This window comes from Centropristis striata, chromosome 7 (genome assembly GCF_030273125.1).
Source record: "Centropristis striata isolate RG_2023a ecotype Rhode Island chromosome 7, C.striata_1.0, whole genome shotgun sequence".
In the NCBI taxonomy this organism is placed as follows: domain Eukaryota; kingdom Metazoa; phylum Chordata; class Actinopteri; order Perciformes; family Serranidae; genus Centropristis; species Centropristis striata.
In genome coordinates, this window is record NC_081523.1 from 4,671,727 (window position 1) to 4,685,988 (window position 14,262).

Consider the following 14,262-nt stretch of genomic DNA (forward strand, 5'->3'; position numbering starts at 1 on the left):
AACTTACAGAGAACAGAAGGAGAGGGGAAATGTTTAAGTGGAATTATCATTAAGCAGAAGTAATACATTATTAGGATATTACATGAGTCACTGTTGCTCGTTTGTTGTTGTTAAATTTACAGTGAACTGTTTTGTCTGTCTCTACATGAGAATTTGATTTCCTACATTTTCTATAATGCTTTCCTTCCCAAAATAATAGCTTCAGATAATCAAGAACACATATTACCAACTACACTGCAAAAAATGTCTGTAGATTTTACGGTGAAAAACTGTTAAACCATGACAGTAAAATACATAAAATGATAAATGAGTTAATTCAGTTTCAGTAACAATTAAACACCGTAAATGTATAAATCAGCCAAAACAGTATTTTTTTACATTTTCTTTTTGATAAATACATTACTCCACTGTAAAATACACTGTGTAACAAAAATATACTGTAATATATATAAAAGCCATCACTGTAATTTTTGCATTTATTTTTTGTAAAAATACTTTTTCTCTCACTGTTAAATGCACCATATCTCTAACAAAATTATACTGTAATATTTAATGGTAAAATCTTTAATTTATGCGGCATTCTATAAGTGTGTATGTTTGTGTATGTACAGAAGGAGAGATTTCCCCTCTCCTTCTGTTCTCTGTTCTGTGTATGTATGTATGTATATATATATATATATATATATATATATATATATATATAATAGTATTTTCTTGTCAATTATATGGCAGAAAAGTGTTTCTTTTGATAGAAAAACTTTTTATTTTTACGGTAAAATATGGAATAAAATGGCAATCTTAAATGTAAAATCAACAGTGCTAATATCATTTTACCGAAATATTAGAAAAAGTTGCACCGTGCTGCCGTTTTTTTTACCATAAAAACAACAGGGTTTTTTTTTTTTTTTTACAGTGTAGCTTCAACTAGCAGATTGTTACGTTTCCCTGCATAATGATTATGTGTTCCTCTTCCTGAAGTCTTCTTTTATTCCAACAATTAATTTTAGTTTGAGGCATACAAATACAATTAAAAAACCCTAAATACAGTAATAAACTCAATAAATGACTTGGCGGAGGTTTTTTTTGTGGGATTCTACCAACACAATGAAACTTTGGCTTTAAAGATTATATTGTAATCACTAAAGAGAATATCAGATACAGGGATGTAGCAAACTTTTCACAGAATTTTGTGATTATTCTATCAAATGTTTTTATAATGTGTGCATGCATAAGAACCAAATAAGTTGTTCATCATGTGTGCAAGCAATGGCTTTAAGTATGTAAACAAACAGGACTACAAACAGTGATGGTGCAGAATCTTTAAATGTTTGTCCACTCAGAAACATATTTTGTCACAAGCCGGAAAGGCAAAAACAAAGAGGATTGTTAAAATCTTTGATTTGTCTTGAATCAAAAGGACACAGTGCAAGGTAACTTTAAATTTGATGTTCTTAACCCCGAGATCCCACACTGAGTCTGTGGAGAACACAGATGATGAGGACTGTGGCATGTGAGAAGATGTTGGGGAGATTAAATTGTGAAAATGATATGATAAAAGAAAAATGGGATAGTTTTGGTAGACAGATGTGTTAATTTGCCTGCCTGGCCTACTCACCTGTCTGTATTATTTTTAGTTAATTATTTTCAGATTTTTAGTTTTATTTTATTTATTTATTTTAAATTTCATTTTTTTCATTTTCAGAAAAAACAGATGTGTTACAAAAGCACACATTATATATATATATATATATATATATATATATATATATATATATATATATATATAGATATAGATAGATATATATATATATAAATATAAACATGTAGACATATATAACATTTTCTCCCCCCACCCAAAAACCCACCACAATCCTCTTCTTTCATGTCTGACACACTTATTTATATATTTTATTTCTTATTTATTTATTTATTTATTTACTATTATTATTTTTTATGACCTCCATTCTGTCTGTTTTTTTCTTTGTTTGTTTGTCTGTTGTAATAATAAAAATATAATAAAAACTTTGAATTATAAAAAATATATATATATGTTCTTATGTTCTTTTATTTAAAAAGCATTTTGTTTCATTTGACATTGACTACAAAATCAACTCTACAATGTTACTTTTTCAGGATTCGATGGCCAGGTTCTGGTCTGGTGAGCGACCTTGACTGAATTTAAGTTTGGATGTTTAATTGTGGATTATTCTGCTGCAGAAAATACTTTTTTTGTCTCCCATCTGCCTTACATTTACATTTACATTTAGTCATTTAGCAGACGCTTTTATCCAAAGCGACTTACAGGAAGAAAAAAAGCAATCAATCATGATATAGTGCAGTAAGAGCAGTATAGTTCTATGTTTCAGCTCACTGCTCACAATCCCTGTGTGCAGACTCAGAGGACACTTATTCATTTACCAGGAAAAAAAACTAAAAGGGACCGAGGAATGCAAATGACACTAGCAACACCTCTGCTTCTAATGGTGTCAAAGTACTTCAAAGCAGACATTTCCTTTAATCAATGCTATGTACTTATTGATTATCAATAGCTAAACCTTTAAACAACCTTATTACAAGCAATCAAAACTTGACAAGCTGTTACTTTGCACTCTTGATAGTAAATTAGCTGTTATCTGTCTTCCACTACACAGATAAGGTATCAGCCTCCCTGTCCTTGTTGGGCCTAACAGTAATCTGCCTTCAGCCTACATTTACTATCTGGAAGGAGAGGTGAGTGTGTTCTCTGTACCCGAGCTGATGCAACTGTTGACTGTGTGTCCAAAGCATGGAAACATCAAACAGCCTGCAGGCATCCGGACTGTGTTATGGTATACACTATCTGCTGTAGTCACTGCATGAGATATGAATAAATGTGTCCGGGTCATGTATCTACTATTGTATTCCAATCAAGTTGGCAATCCTTCATGCAATGAAGGCAAAATGTCATCAGGTATCAGATTTCCCTGGACCTCAATGGGGCTTTTTCCACACAATAAACAGATACAGAGAGTTTTTGTTAACCCATTGAAGCCTGGAAAGCGGATACGTCGTTTTGTAGTATTTATATAAGCTCTCAAATACTTTTTGAATTTCATTTCTATCTGCAGAGGCTGAAAAATCTATTATTTAGTAGAAGCGTTGACACTTCTGTTGAATTTCCAGAAAAACTTCAGGTTTTAGGGGCTTATTTTAAAATCGCCCAGAGGTTTTACAGCCATTCTAGGCCTCAATGGGTTAAACGATAGCCACATCAGGCTTTTGTCTGACAGCAGTTTTTTTTTTTTAACAGTGTATGACACAGACATTTAAAGCTTTGTTTCTTGGTAACTGTCTAACACACACCAAAAGTTCCCACTGCCCTGTCTAAATATATGGGGGGGGGGTCACGTGGGAAACAAAAAGCTCAGATTTAATATCTTCAAAATCACAACACATGTCAAATAAATCCCCTTTTTTATATACAGTACAGGCCAAAAGTTTGGACACACCTTCTCATTCAATGCGTTTTTCTTTATTTTCATGACTATTGACATTGTAGATTCTCACTGAAGGCATCAAAACTATGAATGAACACATATGGAATTATGTACTTAACAAAAAAAGTGTGAAATAACTGAAAACATGTCTTGTATTTTAGATTCCTCAAAGTAACCACCCTTTGCTTACTAGAATATAAGGCATGTTTTCAGTTATTTCACACTTTTTTGTTAAGCACATAATTCCACATGTGTTCATTAATAGTTTTGATGAATCTACAATGTAAATAGTCATGAAAATAAAGGGAACGCATTGAATGAGAAGGTGTGTCCAAACTTTTGGCCTATACTGTAAATCACTCAGTTAATGCTATTATGGAAAAAACGTCCTACCTTTTCCCCCTTTTTCTGTGGTTTGGACCTCTTTTTGCAGCACTTTACTTGAGGATATCAACATTATTAGAGTAACAAAAGATTTATAGAATTTTCAACAAGAGCCGGGTTGTGTAACACAAAATCAGAAATCTAAGCAGAGACTGTACAGAATCAATTCAAACTCTTGCTGGTGTGTGTCTTTTAAATTAAAGGGGCACTTTTGGTGATTGTAGAAAAACACAAAGTCACACTGATGCCACAAGTCACCTGGGCCACAATCTGCCCTCAAGTTATCTACAGACTAGTTTGGTTTAGTAATCCTTTTTTAAAGATGCATGGAAAAAATCAATAAAGCCTTTTTTATTCAAAGACCAAATATTTATAAATATTAAATAACGGCCTTGATCGTGCAGCATTAGAGGGAAACAAAGTTGGTTTGTTTTGGGTCACTCTGGTTTTACACACAGTCATATCTGAGGTATGTTTCCTCCAGGGCTAGGATCCTTGCAAAGCAATTACAAGGCTTTTCGTGCCTTTACGCTTAAACTTTAACATGTTCAAACTCTGAATGACCTTTCAGGCGTTTGTTAGCGTCCAGCCCTGTGTAGGCAACATGGTCTCACAGAAATCCGTGAAATAGCCACGGATTTCGCTTAACTCAAAATCCGTGGAATAGCCACGGAATCGCTCAAATTTCCGTGAAACTGACACGGATTTCGCTACAATGCAAGTTAATGACAGTCATATTTTTCTGGCGAGATCTTCACCACAAAGTGATTATGTACATTCACTGAGTGAATATTTAGAAAATAAAACATATATTTCTCGCTAGAAATGTGATCAAAATCCATTTTTATGCAGAAACTAAGTCAAAATAATGATTTTTTTCACTAAAAATGAGAGAACTGTCCGCCATGTTTTTTGTTCTGACCGCCAGAACCTTGAAAGTCACGTGACTTGGAACAAACCAATAGGAAAAAATATCAATGGGATGGCCACGGGATATGACTGTCTTTAACTTGCATTGTAGCGGAATCCGTGTCAGTTTCACGGAAATTTGAGTCATTCCGTGGCTATTTCACGGATTCCTGTGAGACCAGGTTTGTGTAGGGGGGGTTCCTTGGGCAGATACTACATTTAAAACTAATATGATTTAATTTGTATGAACTTTAAATAAAGCAACGTCAGCTACAGATCATCCTCTCCAAAAGCACTATTTGAAAACATAAATTTCACCTTCTTATTGTAGCTGGTCAGCCTCATTACCAGTCCACTTGTCCTGAAGTGCACCTGACCTCAAAGCATTTATTCCTCCTTATATTAAGTACCAGTAGCTGTTTATAGGCTCCTTTACACACAGGTGTGCCTTATTCGATCTATTTGAGATCAAGTAGCCCTGCAAAGAGTGAAAAGCGCTCCTGTAAAGCTTAATGAAGCCACTTACTTCTTGCCGCTGCTCATCTCTTCAGGTTGCGTGTGATAAATCTCCTTATTGAATGTGCTGAGCAGAGCGGATCACCCGAGCGGCTGCTGATGCTTGACCTGACAAAGTAACACATAAGGGAGGTCATTTCTCTGCTTTCAGTGGATTCAATGCACACTCACAGAGTCTTTTACATCCACAGTGCAGTGCGAGCCTGAAAGCAAAGTGTCTTAACCCTCTGGAGTCCATCTATTTATTGAAAATACACGTTTTATTTACAGTAATAACTTTATTTATATATGATATGTAGACAAGCTGAGAAAGCCAGTTGAAAGTTCAATCATAGGAGCTTTCACAGTGTGACATTTATGTTTCCAGACCATTTGTAAAATGTGAATTTTCTTTCTACAATGAAAACGATTACTATTTTTAATTAACATGCAAATAGACTGTTTTGTAGTTTTATTATTCATTGTTTTTTCTGCTGTTTTTGTGTGTATAAATGGTTAAAAAAAAATGGTACATTTCCATAGACACCTGTATCTTTTGTTTGTATTTTGGGTTCCTGGCAGCTTTATACTTTGTTAATTAAAATAAAATGAAAAATCTGACTGATAGCCAAGTTAGTGTGGAGACAAAGGAGCCATGCATGTGATGTAAGGACAGACTGGAAGATGCTAAACAGAGACAGAAATTAATGCAGAGGAAGTTGTCAAATTTGAACCAAAATCTTCTGGACTTCAGAAGTTTAAGTTACAATGGCACCATGAAGAAATCTGGAGGGTGTTATACAGCACGTTGTACAGTAAGACTTATTATGGATCTGCTGTTGGTGCAAAAATTAATGATTGATTTGACTTAAAAACTCAATACAGAAACATATGATCACAGCATTGTTACAGGCACACTTAGAAATGGGGAATACAACAAAATAACACAGTCTTTTTGTGCACCATTGGAACAAGTGTAGTAATCCCCTGATCAATTTCAGTATTAGAATTAGAATTATTAATTAATAATTATTAGAACTCAACATTAGAATACGATGCAGTTGCTCTGGCTCATAATTGTAAACGGCGCAGAAGTTTCAAACTATCATTAATCACGGTAACTGGACCAACGAAGCGCTTAACCAAAACAAAACACACGCCCGCTGCGCATTTACGCACAAGCCACGCGTTAATCGTGTGATTAATCCCTTCAATAAAACTTTAGAAGACGCAGATAAGGCGACACGAAACATTACATTAAAAAGTCACATAAATGCTCGATAAAGTCGCTTAAGTTGTGAAGGCACCAGTGTCACGCTGTGGGGGGATTAACAGGAATATTTTTGGAGATTTACGGTCGAGACGCCTCTTCACACATGCACACAAGGCCAGAGGAACCAGCTGATCCAAGGGAGAAGAAGAGTGGAGGACTTACCGCTGTAGTTGTCTTTGGCTCTGTGTGTTTGGCTATTGTTGTCACCTCTGCGTTGGCATGTAGGTAAAGAAGTCTACTTCCACAGCTCGGGGAAGTTTGTATGTGGCATTGTGCGGCGACTGCGCTCAGCATGCTGCCGCCTCTATCTGCTGGACCATCCTTCTGTCAACGCCACTCCTCCGGTGGGAGGTCAGACTGCTCCACTGCTGCACCACCATCACTGGCAGCCCCCACACACACTCAGCCAAGGCATTGTGCTGCTATTACAGCCAGGGTCCAAGCTTTAACACACACTTTTTAGCATGGAGTTGAGAACCTGTGGATGTTATTGAAAAAAAAAAAAAAATAATAATAATAATAATAATAATAATAATAATAATAATAATAATAATAACAATACGTTTAAAATAATAATAATAATAATAATAATAATGTTTAAAATATAAAATAAAATAAATTAATAAATAACAATAATACGTTTATTAATAATAATAATAATAATAATAATAATAATAATAATAATAATAATATGATGGTAGTAATAATAATAATAATACGTTTTAGAAATTAAATAAATAAATAAAATAAATAAATAAATAAAATAAATAATAATAATAATACGTTTAAAAAATAAATAAATGAATAAAAAAAGAATAATACGTTTTAAAAAATATTAATAATAATAATATTAATAATAATAATAATAATAATAATAATACGTTTGAAAAATAAAAAATTAAAATTAAAATAAATAATAATAATAATACGTTTAAAAAATAATAATAATAATAATAATAACATGAGAAACTATTTGTAGTTTTGTAGTTAAAATCAGTAATTAAAAAAAATGCAGGTAGATAAAATAACACTGCACTGTTAAAAAAAAAAAAATCAGTTTAATTTAAGGTAAAATACCGTCAGCTGTGGTTGCCAGAACGTCACTGTAAAAAGTACAATGAGTGGGTTTTCTACTGTAAATTTAAATGTAAAAATCAATGGTAAAAATCAGCAAAAACTCCAATTTAGACTGAGTTTTAGGGTAATTGTGTCCTTGTGATATTATGGTATTTCTCCTTTAATTTTACATGAAAAAAACAGTTTCTACAGTTTAAAATTTTTGTTCTATTCCTTGATTTATGGTAATTAAAAGCATCTCCAACGGTGATATTCTATTTTTTAATTTTACACCCTTTTTCTGATGCAATTTGACAGTGTTTTACTGTCATTTCTACAAAAAAAATTTACAGTGTGAAACATACATAGGGTAAAAAATTGTTTGGACTTTTTTTTTTACCCTATGTATGCTTCACACTTAAACTGATACTGTTTCTTTAAATATTTGTGTTTTATTAAATAAATATAGTGTAAATTGTTGTGTTTATATTCCTGTTGCACCAGTGAAAATAAGAAAACATGTTTCATATATAATGCTTATAAAGTTATCTGTGGCACTAATAAAATTATGTTTAATTAATGATATATTGTTTTTGGATTCCAAATTATGTAATTAAAACTTCCCTAGAGTTGCATTATTCCTCATGGATATTTGTCCAGAATTTATCTACAATGTATTGCAGGATTACTGCAGAGCCTTTTTTTTGTTGATGGGATTATTTATTTATTTAATCTATGATTTAGGTCTATGTATTTTGGATCTACAGCGCCATCTGTTGGAGGTAACGTGGCAGGATTAGCTATCATTACCTTCTCAACATAAATTACACACCTATTAGTGGGCAGTTATATCATTTAAAATTTAACAAATGCAAAAGCAATCAAATAAAAATAATTTAATTTGATGATTGCTCAACTTGTATTTAAAGCAACGCTGTGTGATGATTTGAAGGCTAAAATGATTGTATCATGATCTTACTTTCACTATTAAACCCACCATCAGATCATAAATGCTTCAAGGATTATTTATCTTTAAAAGAAACAACTCAATGATATATTTAGATATATTGAAACTTTGCTCATAAGCAAAGCCTTAGACTTTTGTCCCTTCTCTCCCCTTTTGTTTTCTTTACAGGATTACACATGGTTTGGGGATTTCTTCAAGTCCAAGCCTCAAATTATCCCCAGGCTTTCAGACTTTCTAATAATGGGATTTGTAGAGTTATATAAAGCTTTTGTGGTTCTGTTTATTCTTAGATGTAAAAAAAAAAAAATAAAGAAAGAAATGTGTTGTCTATTATAGCATGGGGTTTCTCAGGTTCAAACTTTTAAATAAATTGAATCCAACCTTGGATCTTAGCTTTGTGTTATTAAGTTTCTATCCCTCCCAAATGTGAGGTGATAAGACAACCAGCCATGTTCTTAATTTTTTTTTGGTAATTCTGTGTCTTTTTTGTGGTAATTTTGTGTCTTTTTAAAATAATTTTGTGTCTTTTTTTTGTCATTATGTGTATTTTTGGGTCATTTTGTGTATTTTTTAAAGTAATTTAGTGTTTTTTCAGTCATTTTGTGTCCTTTTTTTGTAATTTTGTGTATTTTCTTGGTCATTTTGTGTCTTTTTTTTAAAGTATTTTTTTTTTCTGTTTTATATGAATGGCACTTTACCGTGTTGTGTGTGGAAGGTTCCTTTAATTACTCTTTTTTGGGTAATTTTGCATCTTTTTTTGGTAATTTTGTGTCTTTTTTAATAATTTTGTGTCTTTTTTAGTAATTTTGTCTTATTTGGTAATTTTGTGTCTTTTAAAAATAATTTTGTGTCTTTTTTAGTAATTTTGTCTTATTTGGTAATTTTGTGTCTTTTAAAAATAATTTTGTGTCTTTTTTAGTCATTTTGTGTATTTTTTTGGTCATTTTGTGTCTTTTTAAAATAATTTTGTGTCTTTTTTGGTCATTTTGTGTCCTTTTTTTGGTCATTTTGTGTCTTTTTGGTCGTTTTGACACTGCCTCCAGCAGCCCCCGGGTAATTAAAGTTTGAGACCCCTGATCTAGATAATAATTTTCCTATCAAATAAACTTACAATAATTTCTATTATTCTTATCTTCACTATTGAACACAATGAAGAAATACAAGACTACACTGTATCAGATATCTGCTTTGGTTTTGAGTTGTATTTTGAAGTTACTGCAATTTTTATATAATTATTTCTCTGAAATAAAGCAAAATTGAAATCTAAAACTTTATCACAAGATAAAACAGACATCAATGAGTTCATTTTTAGTTATAACTCATTTCAACCAAAAATGTAGTTACTGCAGTTAGACTTTGTAGGGCAGTATAACCACGTGTTGTTCTCCACAAGATTAGTGGCACTTCCGGCAATATAGTAGCTAACTTAGGTTAGCATTGTTTAAGAAAATAAGTTAGTTAGTACTGTTAACGTGTTGTTAGTGGTGCCATGTGTAACCTACCTTAGTTAGTTTAACTTCAGGAAGGTTGCTAAGTTTAACTTCATTTACTAACGTTAACTGAAGAGCAAAATGTCAAACCGTATTGCTATAAACGTAACATTTTTGTTACGTATGATGACGTATGATGACGTATAATGTTTCAACGTAAGCTAGCTACCGTTATAGTAAACGGTTAAATAACGTCTACCAGGACTTTCATCCGTTCGCCGGATAAAACACAAGTTTAGCGCCTTTTAGAGAGATTATTAATAAAATAAATAAAAACGTGAGCCGTTACGGACAGTTTTACAGTAAAATAATAATAATAATAGTTACATTTGGTACTTTTTTTAAATGCTTTTGCAGTTTGTTTCTAGAAAACCGCAAGTTAGTGGCAGTTGAACTGTTGACGCATGCGCACTTCAATAATACGTGTTAGTTACGTTATCTTCCACCGGTGTTCTGGCGAAAAATGCTACCTTACAGTTTACATTCCGAGTTTTTGTACTTCCGGTAGTTTTATAACATCGTAACCCTTTGATGCACAACATATAAACACCTTCTAATGCACAACATGGGTCAAAAATGAAGTGGGTGAACCACATAATTTATGAAGTTTTTTCATAATTTCATTGAATATCTTTTTTTATTACAACATATCATTATATCAACTTTTCCTTTCATACATTACATTACATTACATTACATGTCATTTAGCAGACGCTTTTGTCCAAAGCAACTTACAATAAGTGCATTCAAAAGCATTTTTGAAGAAAAATAGTTATTGTATTATTACATCAAGTTTACACACGGGTCAAAAATGACATTGTGCATTAGAAGCGTAGTGATCAAAAAGGGGTTTTATTCAAAAAAGTAAGAAATGAAATAAAAAAATAGGACGTATGATGAAAAAACAAGTTAATTGAGAAAAACGGGAATACTGAATGATTTATTGCAAAGATATAGAATATAAAGACTTAGTCGGGTCACTTTAGACCCATGTTGTGCATCAAAGGGTTAACAAGGTGAGTGTTCTGTAAGAAGATGGGGAACATTATTGTATCTTTATTTTAGATATTACTGGTTCTATATTTAGATATACAGGTGCATCTCAATACATTAGAATATCATGGAAAAGTCCATTTCCAGTAGTTTAAAACAAATAACCCCAACCAAGTATTGAGTCATATAGATGACATACTTTTCAGAGGCCAACATTCAAACCATATTAAACATACAAGTTATATGTGGCACTAATAAAATTATGTTTAATTAATTGTTTTTGAATTCCAAATTATGTAAATAAAACTTCCCTAGAGTTGCATAATTCCTCAGGGATATTTGTCCAAAATTCATCTATTATGTATTGCAGGATTACTGCAGTGCCTTTTTTTATTGATGAGATTGTTTATTTATTTAATCTATGATTTAGGTCTATGTATTTTGGATCTACAGCGCCATCTGTTGGAGGTAACGTGGCAGGATTAGCTATCATTAATTTCTCACCATAAATTATACACTTATTAGTGGGCTGTTATATAATGTATTATTATTATTTATTTTTTATTTACATATTAAACATACTTTTTAAAATTGGTGTTTTGTAATATTCACATTTTTTGAGACGCTGAGTTTTAGGGCTTCATTAGATGTAAGCCATAATCATTATAATTAGAATAAATTAAATAAATTAAGACATGAAATGTTTCATTCTTTGTCTAATGGATCTATATAATGTGTTATTTCCACTTTTTGAATTGAATTACTGACATAAATAATAATTTCTATGATATTCTAATTTATTGAGATGCACCTGGCTCAACAGCTTCTTTGTAACTAGAGGTGTCAATACAAAGATGCAATATAACAATAACAATATTATTGTGATATCTATAGGAAATTGTGTATATATATATATATATATATATATATATACATATATATCACAGTTATTGTCAATACTGATATGTCACAAAATCCCGATTTGCAACTATAAAGAGACAAAACAGTCTCAAAACTTTATAAAGTAGCAATAAAGAAGAGCCATATCTGGCGTCAGTATATCTTTATTTCACTTTTTTTTTTATCCTTACTGTTGAAAAGCAGTTACAATTACAGCGAAGTCAGGAAAAAACTCAAAGACTTAATGGGACTAAATGGGAAAACATGACTACAATGCTGATAAATCTTAGAAGTGATGATAAAAACAAACAAAAAAACGTTACTCATTTTAAAAAGCATTATCAAAAATGACAATAAATCTACAATTACTTGATTAAAGAGACAATATCTGATAACTATTGCTGCTGTAAAAAAAAAAAAAAGTAAATTAATTGGCAAAAGAGGATATACTGAATTGTTTTATAATAAAATATCATACATTTAAATGTCACGTTGTGGCTTGAGGTATTTCAGGGAAAAGGTGAATGTGGAACAACTTTTCCTGGAACAATTTTACATCAAAGACGTGAGCTGGCACAAAATAAAACCAGTGGAAAGACGACAGGGATCAAAACAGCAGAACCAGAACGCATTTCAAACTACAAAGAGCCAAGAAGCCCATCAAATACCTCTCAAATCCTCCTTTAAGGGGAAAATCAAGTCAAATATGTTATGTTTTGAAACTGAATTTGAGATAAAGCTGTAGAACTGTTATTCGTCTTTGCTGTTTTTTATTTCCAGGAATAGAAGCTGTCACACATAGTGGAAAACATGGAAATGCTGACATGCTTTGGGTTGTAAATATGTAAAACAACAAGTGTTTTGCATTATACACTCATGTATGAGGGACAATCCCCTCTCACACTAACTCGTCTTAGATATGTCGCACTGATGTTAGCCTTAACAATATTTTGTGTTATGGATAAAAACATAAAACATTGTTTTGAGAACAAATTTCAACTAGTGGAAAATTCAATTATACTGAAGGTAAAAAACCACAAGACAGCAATCTCTAAGTTTGTACATGTTCAGATAATAGGTTTTTTCTTTTGGTGTGTGTGTGTGTGTGTGTGTGTGTGTGCGTGCGTGCGTGCGTGTGTGTGTGTATGTGTATGTGTGTGTGTGTGTGTGTGTGTGTGTGTGTGTTTGTGTGTGTGTGTGTGACTTATTTCTTTTGAATTTTTGTCAAACATACTTTTAAGACACTAAAACATAGATGCAGCAGTGAACCCAGACATAATAATAATAATCATAATCATAATCATAAGCATAAGCATAAGCATAAGCATAACAATCATAATAATAATAATAGGTAAAATAATTATTTTTTTTATTATCAGTGCAAAAAACTCATATTTGATTTATGCTTAAATTCTGCTTAACATAATTAATAATGACAGCCCAAAGTTTACATGTTGTTTTTTTTGTATATATAAACATCTTTATGAATATGAAACAATTTGTCCAAATATCTCAAATATCCCATGAAACCCCATGCCAGAAGATTTACAATGTATTTGTGATGTTTTTAAAACATAAATATGAAATATAATAATAAAGATAAGATAAGATAGATTTTTTTTTGTCCCGAAGGAAATTCTTGTTCCAGAATGCTCCAAGTTACAAAAAAAAATTACAAAAATAACTAAAATATAGGATAATATAAGAAGAACAATTAACAAAACAGATAACAATAACAACATATTATATAAATATGAATATGAATATAAATATAAATATAACAATATAAAAATAAAGAAAAAAGTGTCAGAGGAGTAAAGTGTGTAGAGTGCAGATGATGTAATAAATACAGATATATTGCTGATATACTTATATATTATAAGTAGAATATAAAGCCTTTAACTCAATAGTAAATATGGAAAATAAGAGAATTAAATTAATCTTCCCATCAGACATACTGTGTACAGATGAGTTTCAAAGCATTATATTAAAAATACTTTTACCATACAGGACTTTTAAAACTTATTTACAGAATAAAGCCGTATTAAATCAGTCTCTGGTTGGACGGTGCAGATAGATTATGTCTCTCAGCAACAGATTAATGTGACAACAGACGTCCCTCTGCTGGTGATGTTTTGGCAATAAGCCCTAACTTTCCAAAAAGTATCAGGTATCTGAACATGTCTGACTCTACATGACATCTGAAACACCAAACATAAGTTGGTAATAGTAATGTTTAAACTCCATTTTCTGCACCGCTCTCTTTGTTTTGTTCTAATTTTTGTGTCTTGTTTTTGAAAAGTTAAATGTTACTCTTAA

The 14,262-nt window shown here is 31.6% G+C and overlaps 1 long non-coding RNA gene across 1 annotated transcript; it reads right to left on the reverse strand.

Annotated features, from left to right (window-relative positions):
* Positions 1-5,078: 5,078 nt before the first annotated feature.
* LOC131975464 (uncharacterized) lies at positions 5,079-10,303 on the reverse strand. The gene is made up of 3 exons (XR_009394728.1): positions 10,063-10,303; positions 6,700-7,015; positions 5,079-5,393 (listed from the first exon to the last, which is right to left on the reverse strand). It is a non-coding gene; the product is annotated as an uncharacterized LOC131975464 (long non-coding RNA).
* Between the last annotated feature and the right edge of the window lie 3,959 nt (positions 10,304-14,262).